The 18,987-nt window shown below is 49.3% G+C and overlaps 2 long non-coding RNA genes across 2 annotated transcripts in view; both read right to left on the reverse strand.

Annotated features, from left to right (window-relative positions):
- Positions 1–798: 798 nt before the first annotated feature.
- Positions 799–6,686, reverse strand: LOC138750304 (uncharacterized). Its single transcript, XR_011349243.1, has 4 exons — positions 6,565–6,686; positions 5,272–5,461; positions 4,574–4,654; positions 799–1,224 (listed from the first exon to the last, which is right to left on the reverse strand). It is a non-coding gene; the product is annotated as an uncharacterized lncRNA (long non-coding RNA).
- Positions 6,687–15,697: 9,011 nt separating this feature from the next.
- The window catches only part of LOC138750310 (uncharacterized), a 37,615-nt gene continuing 34,325 nt past the window's right edge, over positions 15,698–18,987 (reverse strand). The window contains exon 4 of the long non-coding RNA XR_011349249.1: positions 15,698–15,978. This is a non-coding gene — a long non-coding RNA (uncharacterized lncRNA). The remainder of the gene's footprint in view (positions 15,979–18,987) is intronic.

Genomic DNA, 18,987 nt, shown 5'->3' on the forward strand with positions numbered 1-18,987 from the left:
CCCTCCCCCCTTCCCTTCCCAAGTTCCCGTCCCCCGCTCGCCTCCCCATTCCCCTCCCCCTTCCCTTCCTCCTACTCCTAACCCTAACCCCTAACAAAATCCTAAACCTAACCTTAACACTACCGATACCCCCTACCACCACTCCACATCCCCTAACTCTACCCCCACCCCGTCCACTTACCCTAACTTTATCCCTACGCCTATGCCGCCCCATCACCCCAACCCTAATGCTACCCACCATCCCCTAACCCCAAACCTCACTCCTCCTCTACCCCCCTGCTCCTACCCCCTTCCCCCATACCTAACACAAGCCCACTTCCCCGAACTATAAACCTAACCATAAACCAAGATATAGCCCTACCCCATGTCTCCTAACACTAACCCTAACTCTACCCAACTTCCCCAACCCTAAACTAAACCCTACCCCTATCCCTTACAACCTACCCCCTTCCCCTAACCATACCTCCTACCCCTTCCCCATACCCGCACCCCCTACAACTACCCCCTTCTCCTAACCATACCTCCTACCCCTTCCCCATATCCGCACCCCCTACAACTAACCCCTACCCTATCCCTTACAACCTACCCCCTTCCCCTAACCCTACCTACTACCCCTTCCCCATACCCGCACCCCCTACCACTACCCCTACCCTATCCCTTACAACCTACCCACTTCCCCTAACCCTACCTCCTACCCCTTCCCTATCCCCGCACCCCCTACCACTACCCCCTACCCTACCCCTTACCACAACCCCTACCCTTACCCCCTTCCACTACCCCCTTTCTCCTACCCCCTTCCCCTCCCCCTCCTTCCCCTAGGTTAGGGGTAGGAAGGGGAAAGGGAAGGGGGAGGGGAAGGGGAGGAGGAGAAGGGGAGGGGAAGGGGGAGGGTTAGGGCAGGGGATGGGGGAGGGGAAGGGGAGGGGGAAAGGGGAAGGGAAGGGCGGAGGGGAAGGGGGAGGTGAAGAGTGGAGGGCTGGGGTTAGGGCATAGGTGTGAGGGCAGGGGAAGGGGAAGGTGAGCGGGAGGGGGTTGGGATGGAGGAGGGGTAGAGGAGAAGAGGGGAAGTGGTTGAAGGGACATGGAAGAGGCAGGGAATGGGGTTGGCAGGGCCAGAGGGAGAAGGGGAGGGGTTCAGGCCATCATGATGTTGTCCGTCCTCTGTTCAGCTGGGATGCGAGGTTCTTCTGGACTCGTGTCTTGTCTCTAAGATCGCTCCTTCTCCTGGGAAGAGAAATACGAGTGATAGAGATACTATCTCTGAGGCCTGATCACAATGACTTTGGAGGGTCCCAACTCTTCCCCCATCATCCCCCCTACCCCTGAACACTGGAGCCTTTCCCCTTCCTCTGCTTTACCTGAGAAAGTGTGTTTTGGCTAAAACCACGATCTCTCTCTGCAGAGCTCAGAGCAACGTGTGTCCATCAGGCAACACCCTGGTTCTCCACAATATGGCAGCAAGATGCTAGACAATCATGGATGGATTAGTCGAGACCGTTCAGCTGATCCAGCTGAACCTACCCCACAACAATGTTACCGTCCCCTCCCTCACACCAGTACCCTCCATTTTTCTTTAATTCCTGTCCATATTAAAATCCTTTTCATGCCTTTTTTGGACCAGTCTCCGCTACTACCCCGACAATGCATTCCAGCCACCCACTACATTCTGTGTGAATAAAATGTACCCATCACGTCTTGCATAAATTTCCCTCAGCTAACCTTATTTAGACGTCCTCTGGTATTCTCGACCCAGAAATGCACACAATATTCCATGTGTGGTCTGACGAGAATTTTATACATCTGCAACGATACCTCTCGGTTTTTGAACTCAATCCCCTGACTCCTGAAGGCCAGCACACAATACACCATCTTAAACTCCCTCTCAATTTGCACAGCATCCTTGAGTGATATATGGAGCAGGATCTAAATATTTCTCTGTCCTGCACACTGTTCATAAACCTGCCATTAACCAAGTGCTCTGCCCACACATTCTTGTAATCCGCATTCAATGAAGATATTGGTCTATATGAAGCTACTTTTAATGGGTCTCCAACCTTCTTTGGAATAACTGTTATTCGTGCCCTTGAAAATTACTCTGGAAATAAACCTGGACCAGTTGCTTATTTAAGTACATCTGATTTACAGGATTGAACTCCATCTGTCACTTCTCTGCAAACTGGATGACCTATGACAACCTTCTACACTGTCTACAACATCTCTACCTCTGTGTCATCCCCTGACGTACCCACCCTTCCACTCCCATCATCATTCATAAAAATCACAAAGAGCAGGGGTCCCAGAGCAGATCCCTTTGGAGCGCCACTAGTCATTGTTCCATCTACTACTACCCTCTGTTTTCTGCAGACAAGCCAATTCTGAATCCACACAGCCAAGGCTCCATGGATCCCATGCCTCCGGACATTCTGAATGAGGCCACCGTGGGGACCTTGTCAAGCACCTTACTAAAATCCTCGTGCAGCACATACAGACCTTGACCTTCATCTATTTCCTTTGACACCTCCTCGAAAAACTCAATTTGACTCGTGAAGCAGGACCTGCTCCTCACAAAACTATCCATGAGTTTGCCCAGCATGTTTGGGCATTGCCCTCGGCCCCAGAATCTGCAGACTTCCTGGCCAGTTCCTCCCTTACCCCTTCCCAGAGCTTCCGCATCCATTAGAACATCAAGCATTGCTGCCCAGTACAGGCCCTTTGGCCCATAAAGGCTGTACTGACCTTTGTAAATGTTCTCCACAACCTTTACCTGTACCACACCCATAGGAACATAGGAAGTGGGAACAGGAGTAGGACAAAAATGGCCTATCGAGCCTGCTCCGCCATTCAATACGATCATGGCTGATCTAATTTATGACCTAACTCGACCTACCCTGCCTTCTCGCCATATCCCCAAATTCCTCTATCATGTAAAAATTCTGTTCCCTCACATACACATGCTCGTCTCAGAGACTTTTATATGTACCTATTCTACCAACCGCTACCACTTTCTCCGGTGACGCATTGAAAGCTCTCACAACTCACTGCATAAAAAAAATCTCCCCTCACCTAAAGCGGATGCACTCTGAGATTTGCACCTGACACTTTAGGAAAGGTTTCTGGCTGTTCATTCCATCTAAGCCCCCCACAATCTTATTTAGAATAAGTTAGTAAGCTGTGGAAGGGGCAAGTTGGGAGAGGGAGGAGGGGAGAGAGCTGGTGGGAGAGGGGTGAGAGCTGGTGGGGAGGGGACAAGGCCGTGTTGGGGAGAGGGATCAGGACCGCGTTGAGGTGGTGAACGGACAGACATGGGTAGATCTACCTGCCGAAATAAAGGAGCAATAAGAAGGCCATCTCGGGATCTACCAGCATCTTCTGGGGCTTGATGTCTCAATGGAAAACCCCCTGAGGATGGAAGTAGGCCATGCTCTGCTACAGCTGGTACATGAACATCTGGCAACACAACGATATAACATGACCCACTCTGCCTCCACACTTGCCGGGTCTATATCCTGAGGGTAAGGGGAGGTGGGTGAAAGGCCCCTCCCTGCCAATCAACATCCATCCTCATCATCCTCTCCACCCCTCTCCCCTCACTACCCTTTCTCTCCTCACCAATACCCATTGAGACCCTCATGCACCCTTCATCGATATCCAGTCCCCAGCGAGACTCAGCCAGTAAACTCCTTCATATCCTCCAACCCCACCATCCAAGCTTGCCCCAGTGGACAACTTGACCACCCAGACCCACAACCACCTTGATGTAGATCATGGGAATGGGCTGCTTGGCCTTGTTGAAGTGCTGGGCCATGCAGTGAACCGTCTCGGGAACATAGTCCAGACCCAGATTCAAATAAACCTCCTCTTTCTCTTGGACACAATACAAACATGTCAGCTGGATTTACCCTCCAACACCCAGTGCCTCTCCCAACTGGAGTGCCAGCCCCTCCTGCTCTCTGTAGGCCTGATGCCCCCACTGCTCAACACAACATTGCATGAATCCAAGGGCTCAGCGAGCAGAGCGTCAACAGGCCGTAGTGGACCCGTCCGCTGCCCCATCATTCGGCTTCTGGTGAGACTGCACAAAATGTGCAGCTCTGACCGCCCTCCCTCGTGAGGCAAGGATTCACCGGGAGAGAAAAACCATTGACGTTTCGAGATGAGAAATGTTTGCAGCCGGGTGTTGGCTGGGGTCGAACATGTGGAGGCTGAGTTGTTGGGACAATTCAGAGCAGGCGTTGATTTGGAAGGGCACCAAAAGGTTCTGGGGAAGTGAGTTATGTGGGAAAATACATTCGTGAAATGAATTGGGGAAACAGACTGGAGGGGCTGAGTGGCCGAATTTGGCGACCTTGTCTTGTGGTCTTGGCTGCTGCTGTCTGGAGTTGAAATGGCAAGAGGTCATGAGTTAATGGGTGAGGAGCAGGGCAGCTAGCGTCAAGGAGTCGGCACTGGTCAGATGGGCAGGATGGAGGCAACAGAGAGACTGCAGCGAGACAGATCGATTGAAGGAATGGGGAAGGTAGCAGCAAATGATATGCATCAGAGTGGGGGTGGGGTGGGTGCAGGTGGATCTTACCTTGACTACAGAGGAGTAGAAGTTGAGAAGAGGGACGATGATGGTGTGATCCAACTTTCGCACGATCTGCAGTTTGCGGTTCTATGGCGAGAGAGGAACATCAGCAAGGCTGGGCGATGGGTCGGGGACCTGAGGGGCGACTTGTCCAAGTTGAGGGGGGAGGCGGGGAGGAGATTCGTCAAGAGGTCAGAGGTGGGGAACTCCAAGGGAGGCCGAAGTGGGGGACTTTTCAAGAGTCAGTTGGGGGGACTTTTCGTGTCGCTGGAGTGGGGACTCGTCAGGGGGTTCAATGAAGTATCATTTCAGTTTTTATGATTGTTTTCCCAGCTTCTACTAAACAATTAATTTGCAGAAAATCTCTGATATTTGCCAGGTGTGTGTGTGTGTGTGTGTGTGTGTGTGTGTGTGTGTGTGTGTGTGTGTGTGTGTGTGTGTGTGTGTGTGTGTGTGTGTGTGTGTGTGTGTGGGGAGGGGGGGTGCTGTTGTGGGTTTGTGTGACTTTCTCTGTTTCCAAACCCCATGGCCTCTGTCAGATGCTCCTCTTTCCACCCACCCTTCAAAAATGTGTTTGGGGTGTTTGTCAATTGGGTGTAATGGTGTGAAACGGTCTCATGTGTCGCAAGGGCCTGTGAACGTGCTGTAGGCCTAAATTAAATATCAGGGTGTTCCATTTCCACACAACTGCTCCTCCCCCTCACCTTGAATCTCTTGTCCTGCAAGATCTTCTTGATGGCAATCAGCTCTCCGGAGTCCACCAGCCTTGCCTGGGACACCACACCGAAAGATCCATTGTCGATGATTTTAACATCTGTGCAGGACACCACCTTGGGGACGTTGGGTCCATGACCCGGTGTGGCCACCTCTGTTGTGGCCTTATTGCCATGTCCTCTGGGGCAGAAGCAGCAGCATTTACACACCCAGAGGGTACACAACAGGTGATTTATCCCAACCCAGCCTTGCTGTCCAAGTTAGTCTCTACCCCTCCCTCTAACTCCCTTCCAAGGTTCTCCTAAATGTCAGAATTCATCTTCTGTTGGTTCGTTCCAGCCTCTCAGTAGAAATATTGCCACCCCAGGTCCCTCTTTGATCACTCTCCTCAGACTGAGGCCAGTTCTGCAGCCATTCACTTTGTTTACAACCCTCCCTCCATGGGAGCACGTCCCGGGGAGATGAAGCACTCTGAACCCCACCACGGGTTTAGCAGAAGCCCTCCACATTCCCAGAAGCTCAGCAACACCATGATCTTCCATGATGCAAGCGAGACCTCGTCTCCTGAGGGAGAAGGTGATGCGGAGAGAGCCCCACGCTTCATCGCTCAACTCTGCTGGGTCCGCCGCAGCAGAAACACTTTCTAGCACCTTCATCCAGGTCCACTGGGGGAAAGAATCCTATCCCGGTTGGGGGGGGTGTGGGGGTGTATGCAAGGGAGGAAGGGATCTTGTAACCCGGATGGGGGGGGGGGTGGGTGGAGTAGCGGTCCTGTCTCTCAGTGGACAGATCCCATTCCAGGTGGAGGGGGAGCTCTGTCCCATTTCTGTTGAAAGGTCTACTTTCCATCCCCCTCGCAACTTCTCTTCTCCCTCAGACACCTCACACTCTCCCCTGCCCCGATTCCTCTACCACACTCTCATCCACCACCCAACACCACCCCCATGGTTTCCCCAGTGCCTTCCGTCCCCTCGCACCCCATCCCCCCAGCTCAACCCTATGTCCCCTACCTCTGATCCAATCTCCCTTGACATTAGCCTGTGGTGCAACCCCATTCCTTGGTTCTCCCCTCCACTCCTACAGACCCCATCCCTGTATTCCCTCACATGCCATTGTTCTCCCCTCCCCAGCCCCCTCCAGCTGCCTCATAAAGTGCCCTGCACTCAGGATGGGGAGAGGGGATTAAATGCAGCCTCCATTCTCTCCGCCCACACTGGGTGAAGGATGGTGCCAGAGGAGGCTCTGTCCCAGTCGGGGAGCCTGTAACAGGCTCTTTATCTCACCCATGGGTGCAGGGTGCATTTAAACACAACCCTGTTGATCAGAGGGTCCCTGGGATGAGACTGCGTCCGACTCCGACATGGGGGCCAGAATCCCCTTCCAGGAGAGGCATCTTTCTCGTGTTGCTGTGCCATGGCACGACTCAGCTATGGCTGCCCCATGCAGTGACATCATCGCCCCCTCTGTGTCATCATCTCCCCCCTCTGTGACACCTCCCCTCTCTGTGACACCACTAGTGTAATGGGCAGGGACATCCAACCATTTAAATCCTCCTCAATTTCCCCAAGCAAGGGGAGAATAATTCAGCTGGTCTAAATTACTCGTTGTTATCTATTCTAACTTCTAGACATTTGATTCCATTTTGCCTCCACATTTGTTGACTATTTTCTTGACATTGGCTCTAATCCCCCTTCCTAAGTGACATGATTTTGAACATATCCCAAAAGAACTTATACCCAGAGATCTCCCCATAGTCCTCCAGGGTGGAGCACAACTTGGGCAATGAGTGTATCCGGTCTGTCAGATATATCAGAACAACTTCTGCAAATAAATTGATTTCATGCTCTTCCTGGCCTGTTCTGAAACCTTTAATGCCTGAATCCTGGCAAATGGCCTCAGCTAATCGCTCCATGGCCAGTACAAACTCACTCACTGGGGGAGTGGGGGGGAGTCAGACCTTGATTGGCATGGCTGTTGGCTTCCTCTGTCCCTCTCATCTCGACATCAGTGGCTCAGGTTGGGGGAGTCTGTGCTGGCTCCTGCAGTGCACAGCAGCACTGCTGGACCATCTTTATCTCCTTATTTTCCTGGGCCCTCTCCAAATCTTTCCTTTCTATGATCTCACATTGGTTTCTCAGGAGAAACACTGGCAGCCAAAAGGCACCCTCTGATTCCCCTTAGATTTTGGGAACCCCGACTTCTTGAAGTGGGACAACACGTGGTGACCTATTTTCTCAAGATGTGGATCCAGGAGCTTGGACCAGTCTACCAGTTTGCTGTGGTCCGCCAGCATGCTTGCCAAACTCCCCAACCCTGCACTCTCGTCAGTACACAAGCAGATCTTGTTCTCCCTGCCTGCACTAGATTTCCTGCCCCGATTCCAAAGCATCTCCACTGCAGCTGTGTTCAGTCGGAACTCGAAGGACCCTGCTCACTGCACCAATTATTATGTGTGTGAAACTGATTCGAGGGGTCCCAAGGGTGGCGAATTTGAACACAGTTGTCTTTTATTGTCACATGTAGTGAAGTCGCACGAGGAGTAAAACACACACACAGACACAAACTCGCCGGATTAATCGATACACTTGCAACCACTCATGGATAGAAAACTTGACAATCAACTTGTCACGTACGATACCTTGAACAGGTCATTCATTCACTCATTGATTTTGGATGCCTGTGGGTGGTAGGGGATATGCAGGTGGCCCCAAATACTTGGCATCACCACCCATTGCTGGTCAGACGTTACCCAATAGGGTATTCCACATATGGAGCACGCTTAAATGGTGCTTGGTCGGCCCGCTGGCAGGACATCCGAGTATGTGCTGACCATCGTGAGAACATATCACTTTTTATTTTGGCAGGGGAGAGGCCTGATATAGTCAATTTATCAGACTTGCCCAGCTCCCGAACCCCAGCGAATGTGGCCCTTGGTTTTAATTGCTGACAAATAGGGCATTTGGCCATCACAGTTCTTGCAACATCATGAAACCCCCAGAACCTCTGTCCATCATAGTGCCCCCATATGCCCACATTTATGATGCACCAATGCTGCCAAGGCTCCGGGGTCTCTCTCCTTGGGGAAAATAGTGGCAGAGCATATTTGAGCAGCTCAGTCCACAGTGGCATCGCGTCAGCTTCAGCGGTTTTCCTGGAGGAGTGTCCATCCACGTGGTGGACCCTGACTATTCTTTTGTTGTTCCACCTCTCAGAAGATCTGCCAGTGCTGTTGTCCTCAGAGCAGGCAGCCATGGATCTGCCTCCTTGTCTCCTGACGCCGACCCATCCACACTGACGTGCTGTTTGGCACAGCCCAGAAATCCTGTTGCACTGATCGGAAAAGAGGCTCCTGGGCCCGCCTGGTTGTCCCTTTTCGGATCAGTGCCACAGCTGCCAGCTTGGACAGTTGGCTCTCCCCTCCACCTCACCCTCTTGTGTCAGTACTTTATCTGTGGTGGGCTGGAGTGCTCCCACTTTACACCGTTGTTTTTCGCACCTCCACCAGCCGGAGCCGTCAGTAAACCAAGCTTTTTCCTGCTGTCCAGCATCGAGGGTGTTGAACGGTTTGCCCCAGGCCATGGTGCCAAGCTCTTCTCGGGGTCATTCAAGTGGGAGGCTGTCACTTTCGGACAGGACATGATCTGTTCTTGCAAGTGGCTCAGCCCTTCGGGCCCGGCCTCTGTGCGGTCTGCCATGTACCACTTCTTCGGTCCGCTGTGAGTGGCATCCGCAGATTGAACCCATCACATGTTGGGGAGGTGTGGCTGGAGTGTGACTGTCTCTGCTGCCATCTGGTTCTCTGTGGTGAGCAGGCGAGCATCTGACACTCAGATGGGGAGTCGCGGGAGGCAGCTTCCAGGAGGGAATTGAACCAGAAGCTCTGTGGGACTCAGCGATCTTGCCTCTTTTGCTCGAGGCTCCACTAGACCATTGTCTTCATTGCAGAGACAAGTCATTCAAAGGGTCTTCCAGTTTTGAGGGGTTGTGGGGTGCTTGTGGTCAGTGGCAGTGTTGTTCAACAGCGTGTTTTACCATTTAAGAAGCCATTTGTTGTTCCGGTCATCAATGAAGCGGAGAGTTTTTTTTTCTGGGCAACATTGTACAGTAGATGGAGGGACAGGGTGAGATGTTGGCACCAGTAACCCAAAACACACACAAAACTTTGTGCCTCAACTTGTTGGTGGGCACCGCAATGAGGATTTTGCTTTGAGCAACCATTGATATTTTTCTGCTGCCTGGATGCTCAGGAAAAAGACTGTTGGACAAGGACCCTGGACCTTTTCCAGGTGGTGCCTCCCTGGTGCCAGTGTCTGGGGTGTTGCTGCTGGTGTCCAAGACATCCTAAAATGGGACAGAGGTTGTGGCACATGGAGATACCAATGACATAGGGAGGAAAAGGGAAGAGTTCCTGAAAAGTGGGTCCAGGGCATTTGGTGAGAGCTGAAAAGAAATAGCTTGAAGGGACTCATGTTGGGATGACTGTCTGGGCCATGCGACAGTGAGAGCAGGAACAGAATGTGGTGGAGGATGAAGGCGTGGCCTGAAGGTGCGGGTGAAGAGCTCCTTGAGGGCATCCTATTTGCCTTGCTCGGGAGGCTGATGTCAGAAGTCGATGAGCCTTGCTGCCATGTCCTGATGAGCAAGAACATCATGGAGGAGTAATGGATGTCATCAGCGGTGATCTCTTGGAGGTGGAACTGGTCCTTGACCTGTTTGAACCCCACGTGTGGCTGCGACATCCAGAACATTGACAGCTTCAACCAAACCATCTGAAGAGCCGCCTGGACCGTGATCTTCACGTCCAACTGAAGGGCTGGGTCCTGCTGAGGTCACCACTGTAGCAGACACTTCTGTTGAGGAGAGAAGTGGGAGAGGGTAGGATATTGGGGATGGGGGTGGGGGGTGGTTTCTTTATTCTTTCTTTTATAGATGCCACAAATTAGATGAGCATTATTATTAATTGTGTGAATTTGTTGTGGTTTTAAGTTTATAAATATTTTTTTTAAATGATTGGCAGGACCACGAGTGGCAGATAGGATCATGGGGACTCTCTCCCCCCAACCCACCCACGCCAAATATCAATGGGATAAACCGGGTTCATTGTCAATGTCGTTGAGGATCCCTTCCACCTGCCCACAGCATTTGGCAGCTCTTCTCATCAGGAAAGAGGTCGAGGAATATCGGAGCCAGTAGCACCAGGCCCAGAAACAGATTCTTCCTGCGAGCAGTGAGAATGGAGAATGATGGATGACCGGCTCAGACAAAGACTCCATGACTCTGCTATTGATTCAACAGAATTTATTTTTTTTGGGAGGGACTGCACGTGTATCATTTGTCTCTCTGTGCTTAGGTCCAGTTGTGTGTTTGCAGAGGTTTCCACCATGAATACAGTTTCCTCAGGTTAAATTTGAACGGGTACAGAGGAGCTTTCCTGGATTGGAGAATGTATCTCATGAAACAAAGTTGACTGAGTTCGGGCTTTTCTCTTTTTCACCCCAAAATTAACTTTATTCTAAAATTATTGACCAAGAGGACAACTGTTCCATGTCTTTTCTCATCCTCGTGTTGCATGCCTATATTCCCTTCACTGCACACGTTCTCTGTTTAACATCATTCCACCACTTTGACACCTTGTGGTTACTCCCTGCACTCTGTGGTTGAAGGGGTTCCCCTTAGTCTCCGCCCCTCAAGACCCGGAGGATTAGAGTCCTTCCCCACAGCGCCCTCGTGTTGGCTGCGCCAAGCCTCAGTGCATCTCTCAGCAACCTGGAATAGGCCGGTGGGCAGCGTTCCCTCACCCACATCTCCATGTGCTAAAAGACCAGCAGGTTAACGTCGAACAGTTATGCCCTTCGGACCTAGATGTTGCGCTGACCTATCAATTCCAAGCAAAATAAAAACTTGACCCTTCCTCCTTCATAACCCTCCATTCTTGCAATGCAGGGAGTGCAGAGGCAATTCACCAGGCTGATACCTGGAATGGCAGGAATGACTTATGAGGAAAAATTGCGCAAATTGGGATTGTACTCGCTGGAGTTTAGAAGATTGAGAGGGGATCTCATAGAGACATATAAAATTCTGGCAGTACTGGACAGAATGGATGCAGATGGGATGTTTCCAAGGATGGGAAAATCCAGAACCCGGCGCCATGGTTTGAGAATAATAGGCAAACCATTTAGGATAGAGATGAGGAGGAATTTCTTTACCCAGAGAGTGGTGAATCTGTAGAATTAATTGCCACAGAGGGCAGTAGAGTCAGGTTCATTAAATATGTTTCAGAGGGAATTAGATATATTTCTTCCGTATAAGGGTATTAAAGGTTACGGAGAGAAGGTGGGGATGGGGTACTGAACTTTAAGATCAGCCATGATCTCGTTGAATGGCGGAGCAGGCTCGAAGGGTCGAATGACCTACTCCTGCTCCTATCTTCTATGTTTCCTTCATTCATGTGTCCAAGAAGCCCTTAAATGCCGCTAATATTTCAGCCTTCATCACCACTCCTGGCAAGGCATTTCTGGCACCCACAACTCTGTGTAAAAACAAGTACCCCTTATATTTCCCCTAAACCTTCCTCCCTTTGCTTTGGGCTTCTAGTGTTTGATTCTCTTATCTGGGTTTCAGGCAGACCAAAGGGCATCTTTCACTGAGTTTCTGTTCTTCCAGCAGTTCTGGATGTCTGTCTCTGGATGCTCTGCTCAGGGGACCACCCCGCAGTATCTCATCAAGTCCTAGTCTCTGTGTCAGCAGGAATTCCATGCTGACCACTGCCTGATGGCCCTGTGGTCAATAGTGTTTGTCTATGCAACCATTCCCATGAAGGTGATGGGGCAAAGTCCTGCTGACTAGGACATTGTGTGGCATCAGGGCCAGACCAATCTTTCACAACACCTGAGCCAGGTAGAACCTCAGCACATAGCGGCTTTTGGTGCCCTTAAACTTTGTTTCCAAGCACAGCCATACACAATAGCCATGCTGGTTAGGGATATTCCCCCATTGATTGACAATGTACATGGTCCTCCAGACTCTATCCATTTTGGACCCCCACATGAATAGGAAATGTGTTTTGGGAATTGACAGGGTGGAGGTGTGGGGATGGGCCACACCTGCCTCACGTGCAGCAGTACCAAGAGCTCCTTGCACCTGATGACCGGGTTCTACCGGATTGACAGAGTTGGGCATCTCTGTGGTTCTTCCTGTCTCCTGGAACTGGGGGTCTCCTTACAGCTCCCCATCTCCTTGAGTTGGTACTTTGTTCTCCACCATCACCACAAGACAACCAAGACCCCTGGATGGAGGGCAGAGGCGCAGAGTGATCAGTGAGAATACGGATAGTTTCAACAGGGTGGGGTCCATTCTGATGCCTGATAACAGGAGGAAACCAATGGGGAAGGAGGATGCAGGGCATTCGATAGCAGGTGGGGCAGGGTGTATATATGGCAGCTGACTGGAATTGTCAGGGGGATACTGAGACCTGGGAGAGGAGGGGAAGGAGGGTTTAATTGTGTTCTGATGAGAGAGTGCTGAGGGAGAGGCAACATGGGTGGAACCTCAAGGCAAGGGACCCCTGAATCTTTGCAGGGATGGGCTCTGTAAATAGACTCCCAGATATCCAGCAAAGAGCATCTTTGTCCCCCTGCCATCAGGAAGGAGATATGGAAGAATAAAAGCAGAGAAGCCAGGGAGGGAAATAGCTTCTTCCCACAGGCCGTGAGATTGACAAGGCAACATGAGCTTGATGGGAGCTAAGAATGAAAAGGTGGAGAGGAATATGGACTGATTACAACAGCACAGCCAGCAGGAGAGTGGGGCCGAAGGGCCTGTTTCTGTGTTGTCTATCTGGACCAGCCTTTTGAGTTCAAGCTTTAAAAGATCAAACCATTTTTAAATTTAATATCAACGGTATAGAATGAATCAAGAGACAAGATGTCTGTCCAGCGGCAAGCGTCGAAGGCACTTCCTGAAACGGAGGCTCTGAAACTACAGGGAGGTTCTGGCCGGAATGAGGTCCGGCTTCCTCTGGAAGGAGGAGAGGAGGCAGGGATAATGTGGGGGAAGGGGTGCCTTCCTACATTCACCTCCCATTTCCTCTACACCGTACCCCTCTTCATTTCCCTGCCCATTCCCCTCCCTCATCACCTCCCCATTTCCTGTGCCCCGCTCGCCGCCCACGCTCCCCTCCCCAACCTAACCCTAACCCCTAACAAACCCTAACCTTAACGTTAACACTACCGATACCCTTAAACACTACACCACATCCCCAACCCTAACTTTTATTTCCACCCTGTCCTCTAACCCTATCCCTGCGCTGTCCCCTAAACCCAACCCTAATCTTACCCACCTTCCCCTATCCCCAACTCACACCCCACCTCTACCTCCTACACCTACCCCCTTCCCCTAAACTTAACACAAGCCCATTTCCCCGAACTCTAAACCTAACCCTAAACCTCGACCTAACCCGAGCCCACATCTCCTAACCCTAAACCTAACTGTACCTCTACCCGTCCCTGACCCCTATCTTAATTCTACCCACCTTCCCCAACCCTAAGCTAAACCCTACCCCTATCCTCTACATCTACCCCCTTCCCCTAACCCTACCCCATACACGCACCCCCTACCACTACCCCATTACCTACTCCTACCCTCTCACTACCCCCCTTTCTCCTACCCCCTTCCCCTATCCCTCCTTCCCCTAAGTTAGGGGTAGGAAGGGAAGGGGAGGAGGGGAAGGGTAGGAGACAAAAGGGAGTGGGAAAGGAGAGGGGAAGGGGAGGTGAAGGGAGGAGGGCTAAGTTTAGGGCATAGGTGTGAGGGTAGGTGAAGGGGAACGTGAGTGGGAGGGGGTTGGAATGGAGAAGAGGTAGGGGAGAAATGGGAGGGGAAGTGGGTGAAGGGATATGGAAGAGGTGGTGAATGGAGTTGGCAGGGCCAGAGGGAGAAGGGGAGGGGTTCAGGCCATCATGATGTTGTCCATCCTCTGTTCAGCTGGGATGCAATGTTCTTCTGGACTCGTGTCTTGTCTCTGAGATCGGTCCTTCTGCTGGGAAGAGAAATACGAGTGATAGAGATACCATCTCCGAGGCCTGATCACGATGACTTTGGAGGGCCCCAACTCCTCCCCCATCACCCCCCTCCCTGCCCCTGCACACTAGGGCCTTTCCCTTCCTCTGCTTTACCTGAGGAAGTGTGTTATGGAGAAAACCACAATCTATATCTGCAGAGCTCAGAGTACCGTGTCTCCATCAGGCAACACCCTGGTTCACCACGACATGGCAGCAAGATGCTGGACAAATCATGGATGGATCAGTCGAGTCCCTTCAGCTGACCCATCTGAACCTACCCCACAACAATATTACTCTTCCCTCCCTCTCACCAGTACCTTCTGTTTTTCTTTTATTCCTGTCCCTATATTAAAATCTTTTTCATGCCTTTTTTGGATGAGCCTCCAGTAACACCCCTGGCAATGTATTCCAGCCACCCACTACATTCTGTGTGAATAAAATATCCCCCTCACATCTTGTCTAAAGTTCCCTCATCTCACCTTATTTAGACGTCCACTGGTATTCTCGCCCCAGGAATGCACACAATATTCCAAGTGTGGTCTGACTAGAATTTTGTACATCTGCAACGTTACCTCTCAGTTCTTGAACTCAATCCCCTGACTCCTGAAGGCCAGCACACAATACACCATCTTAAACTCCCTCTCAATTTGCACAGCAACCTTGAGCGATTTATGGCGCAGGATCTAAATATTTCTCTGTCCTGCACACTGTTCATAATCCTGCCATTAACCATGTGCTCTGCCCTCACGTTCTTGTAATCCACATTCAATAAAGATATTGGTCTATATGAAGCTAATTTTAATGGGTCTCCAACCTTCTTTGGAATAACTTTTATTCGTGCCCTTGAAAATGACTCTGGACATTAACCTGTACCAGTTGCTTGTTTAAGTACATCTGTATTTACAGGATTCAACTCCATCTGTCACTTCTCTGCAAACTGGATGACCTATGACAACCTTCTATACTGTCTACAACATCTCTACCTCTGTGTCATCCCCTGACGTACCCACCCTTCCACTCCCATCATCATTCATAAAAATCACAAAGAGCAGGGGTCCCAGAGCAGATCCCTTTGGAGAGCCACTAGTCATTGTTCCATCTACTACTACCCTCTGTTTACTGCAGACAAGCCAATTCTGAATCCACACAGCCAAGGCTCCGTGGATCCCATGCCTCCTGACGTTCTAAATGAGGCCACTGTGACGACCTTGTCAAGCACCTTACTAAAATCCACGTGCAGCGCATACAGACCTTGACCTTCATCTATTTCCTTTGACACCTTCTCAAAATACTCAATTTGACTCGTGAAGCAGGACCTGCTCCTCACAAAACTATCCATGAGTTTCCCCAGCATGTTTGTCCATTTCCCTCGGCCCCAGCATCTGCAGACATCCTGGCCAGTCCCACCCTTACCCCTTCCCAGAGCTTCCGCATCCATTACAACATTAGGCATTGCTGCCCAGTACTGCCCAGTACAGACCTTTGTAAACGTTCTCCACAACCAACTGACCCTTACCCGTACCACACCCATAACTATGGGTGGATTAAATATCCAATTAACTTCATTCTGAAATAACGCATCAGGAATTTGATGTTGATTCCAATTTTGAATAACTTTTCATAATTCTCGTTGAGCTCCTGTAAAGTTAGATCCATTATCAGAACATAATTCTTTTACTTGACCACGTCTAGGAATAAAATGCCAAAGAACATTAATAAAAGAGTCTGTATCAAGCAATGACGCTACTTCAATATGAATTGCTCTCATAGTCAAACAAGTGAAAATAACTCCATATCGTTTTTCAACACTTCGTCCTCACTTTACTTGCAAAGGACCAAAATAATCAACTTCCACAGATGTAAATGGGAATTCATCAGGTGAAACTCTGTCCTGTGGTAAATCTGCCATTTGTTGTTGTCCAGGTTTTCATTCTCTCTGTCAGTCACAAAGAGATGAAACTTCATGATTTCATTATTAATATATTTAAGCACTGATGGGTAGACGTGTGGTTCCACCCTTCCCCAGTTAGACTATTAAATGCTTGATTTTAAAAGTTGTAAAAGTGATTAAAAATACTGTTTATAGACTTTGGAATAGTGGAGGATCGAAATGGCTGCAAATGTGAAAAAATCGAAAACTCAGTTACAGAAGAAATTACCTTACAAAAGTGTTGAAGAAATGAGGCCGAGTTCAAGTTGAAGCAACGGAGTTGTCGACTGGAGTCCCCAAGTCTCAGAGGACTCCTGCCCGGCTAAGTATTACAGAGGTACCACTTGCGCTATCGCAAGATGGCTTCAGCTCAGTGATGTGTTCAGCGGTTTCGACTCGTGCACTCGTGAACACAGGCGTGAGGGCGGGCCAGCTGAGCGAGGACAGGCCCGTGAGCCTGCAGCATTGCCTGGTGGTCAGGAGAGATACAGTGTAGCATCAGAAGACGCACCTGCGTAGTCGGTGGCCCTACCGGGTGTGCACAGTTCGTCGAGGGTCCACAAACCTTTGGAGAAGGTGTGGGCTGTGGGGGAGCCTGAGCGACGGTGAACTGATGAGGTCGGCACACTGTGTCGGGTATCCAGACACGCAGCAGCACCGGAAGAGGACCTATTGCTATGGAGGAAGAGGATGCTCAACTTCATTAGAATTTGAAGAACTGGGGACTGTGGCAAAAGAAGGTCGGCCTCAAAGGGAGGTGATGGATCCTGGACTGGATTCTGTGTTTCCAATTCTGGAAGGGATTGCTCAACTCATGGAAGATATGTCAAATATGTCAATGCAGATGACTCATCAGATTTTCGGAAATGAAATCTAAAATGAACACTGTGTGTGAAGAAATAACTTTGATGAAGCAAGATATTAATGTAGTTAAGAGTGATGTTACGAGATGGACACGATCAGAGGATACTGTGCAAAATCATTTTAAAAAGATTGAGGAGGCTTTCTTGAATGCAAGAGTCAAGTGGAGCATAATAGAGAAAAAATGGAAAAGTGGAAGATCCTTTTGTAGATTGGGGGTTTCAGAAGAAGGAATTATTGAAGAAGTTTGACTCATTAGAAAACCAAAGTCGTAGAAATAATGTTAAAATAGTAGGTCTTCCGGAAGATATGGAAGGTTCGGATCCGGTGAATGTTTTGAAGAAATGGATCCCAAAAGTGTAGGGCAGGTAATTCGTTCCGGATGGACTGGAATTAGATCGAGCAAACAGAGCGTTAAGGAAGAAACCGTTTCCAGGCCAATTACCACGAGCAGTTTTGATTCGCTGTTTTAAATATCAAGACAGAGAGGTGATCCTCCGATTGGTGGTGCAGAAAACACGGAAAAATCAGGCTCCACTGATGGTTCAAAATAATAGGGTTTTTTTAAATGCAGATCTGAGTCAAGAAATTATCAGAAGATGCTGAGAATTTAATTCGGCTTAAGAAGTATTGTGGCGAAAGGGATATAAATTTGCTTTTCGTTATGCAGCAGTATTGAAAGATTTTTATGGGAATTTTTAATCTCAGTTTTTTGAAAATGACCATGATGCTTTAATATTTGCTAATTCATTGCCAGATGTACGAGGAAATGGGCGATCTTCACCATTATCACCGAAAGGAAGGGTCAATGGGAATGGAAATGGGAAGATTGGAAAATATGGAAAGAATGGGAAAAAAGTTGAATTGACGCAAAGTCTTCTCGATATTGATGATCCGGAACAATCATTGGGACTGGAATCACTGGGTTGAATGTTTTTGTTTCAGGACTTTGTGAAAGTCTGACTGGGGGTGGGTGACACTGAGTCCTTTAGTCACCTGCCACTTGTGGACTTTACCACACCCAGAATTTTAGGGGGCTGCTACTTTTGAGTAACTTGTTTTGGGATTGATTTTTCTCTTTTTTTTGGAATTTTTTAAATAGGTGGGATTCAATACAGCGAGACTTAGAAGGGGAGTATTATTTTATAGTGGGATTCACATTTGTGAGAAGGTTTAACAGTAATATACTATGAACTGTGTCAGATACTGTGACACCAGGTTGACAGTGGGGAGAAGGTTTAACAGTAATGTACGATAAACTGTGAGATAGAGTGACACCCATTCACAGATGTGTAAAGGTTTAACGATGATGTATGGTAGACTGATAAGAGATACTGAGACGATGGGTTCACAACATTAACAAGGTTTAACAGTAATGTACGATAAACTGTGTGAGATACTGTGACACCAGGTTCACAATTTGAATAAGATTTAAAGGTGATGTAAAATAAACTGTGACAGATACTATGACACCATGTTCACAATGGGAATAAGGTTTAACGCTGATGTAAAATAAAATGTGGCAGGCAAAGTGACACCAGATTCACAGTGGAGAGAGGTTTAATGCTGATGTGTGGACAACTGAGATCGTTACTGTGACATTGGCTTCACAGCAGTGAGAAGGTTTAACAGTCATGTACGATAAACTGTGTCAGATACAGTGACACCAGGTTCACAGTGGGGAGAATGTTTAACAGTAATGTACGATAAACTGTGTCAGATATTGTGACACCTGGTTCACATGGGGAGAAGGTTTAACGGTGATGTACGGTATGTTGAGGTAGATAATGTGACACCAGGTTCACAGTGGGGAGAAGGTTTAACAGTAATGTACGATAAGCTGTGTCAGATACTGT

The sequence above is a fragment of the Narcine bancroftii genome, unplaced genomic scaffold (assembly GCF_036971445.1).
Source record: "Narcine bancroftii isolate sNarBan1 unplaced genomic scaffold, sNarBan1.hap1 Scaffold_114, whole genome shotgun sequence".
NCBI lineage: Eukaryota > Metazoa > Chordata > Chondrichthyes > Torpediniformes > Narcinidae > Narcine > Narcine bancroftii.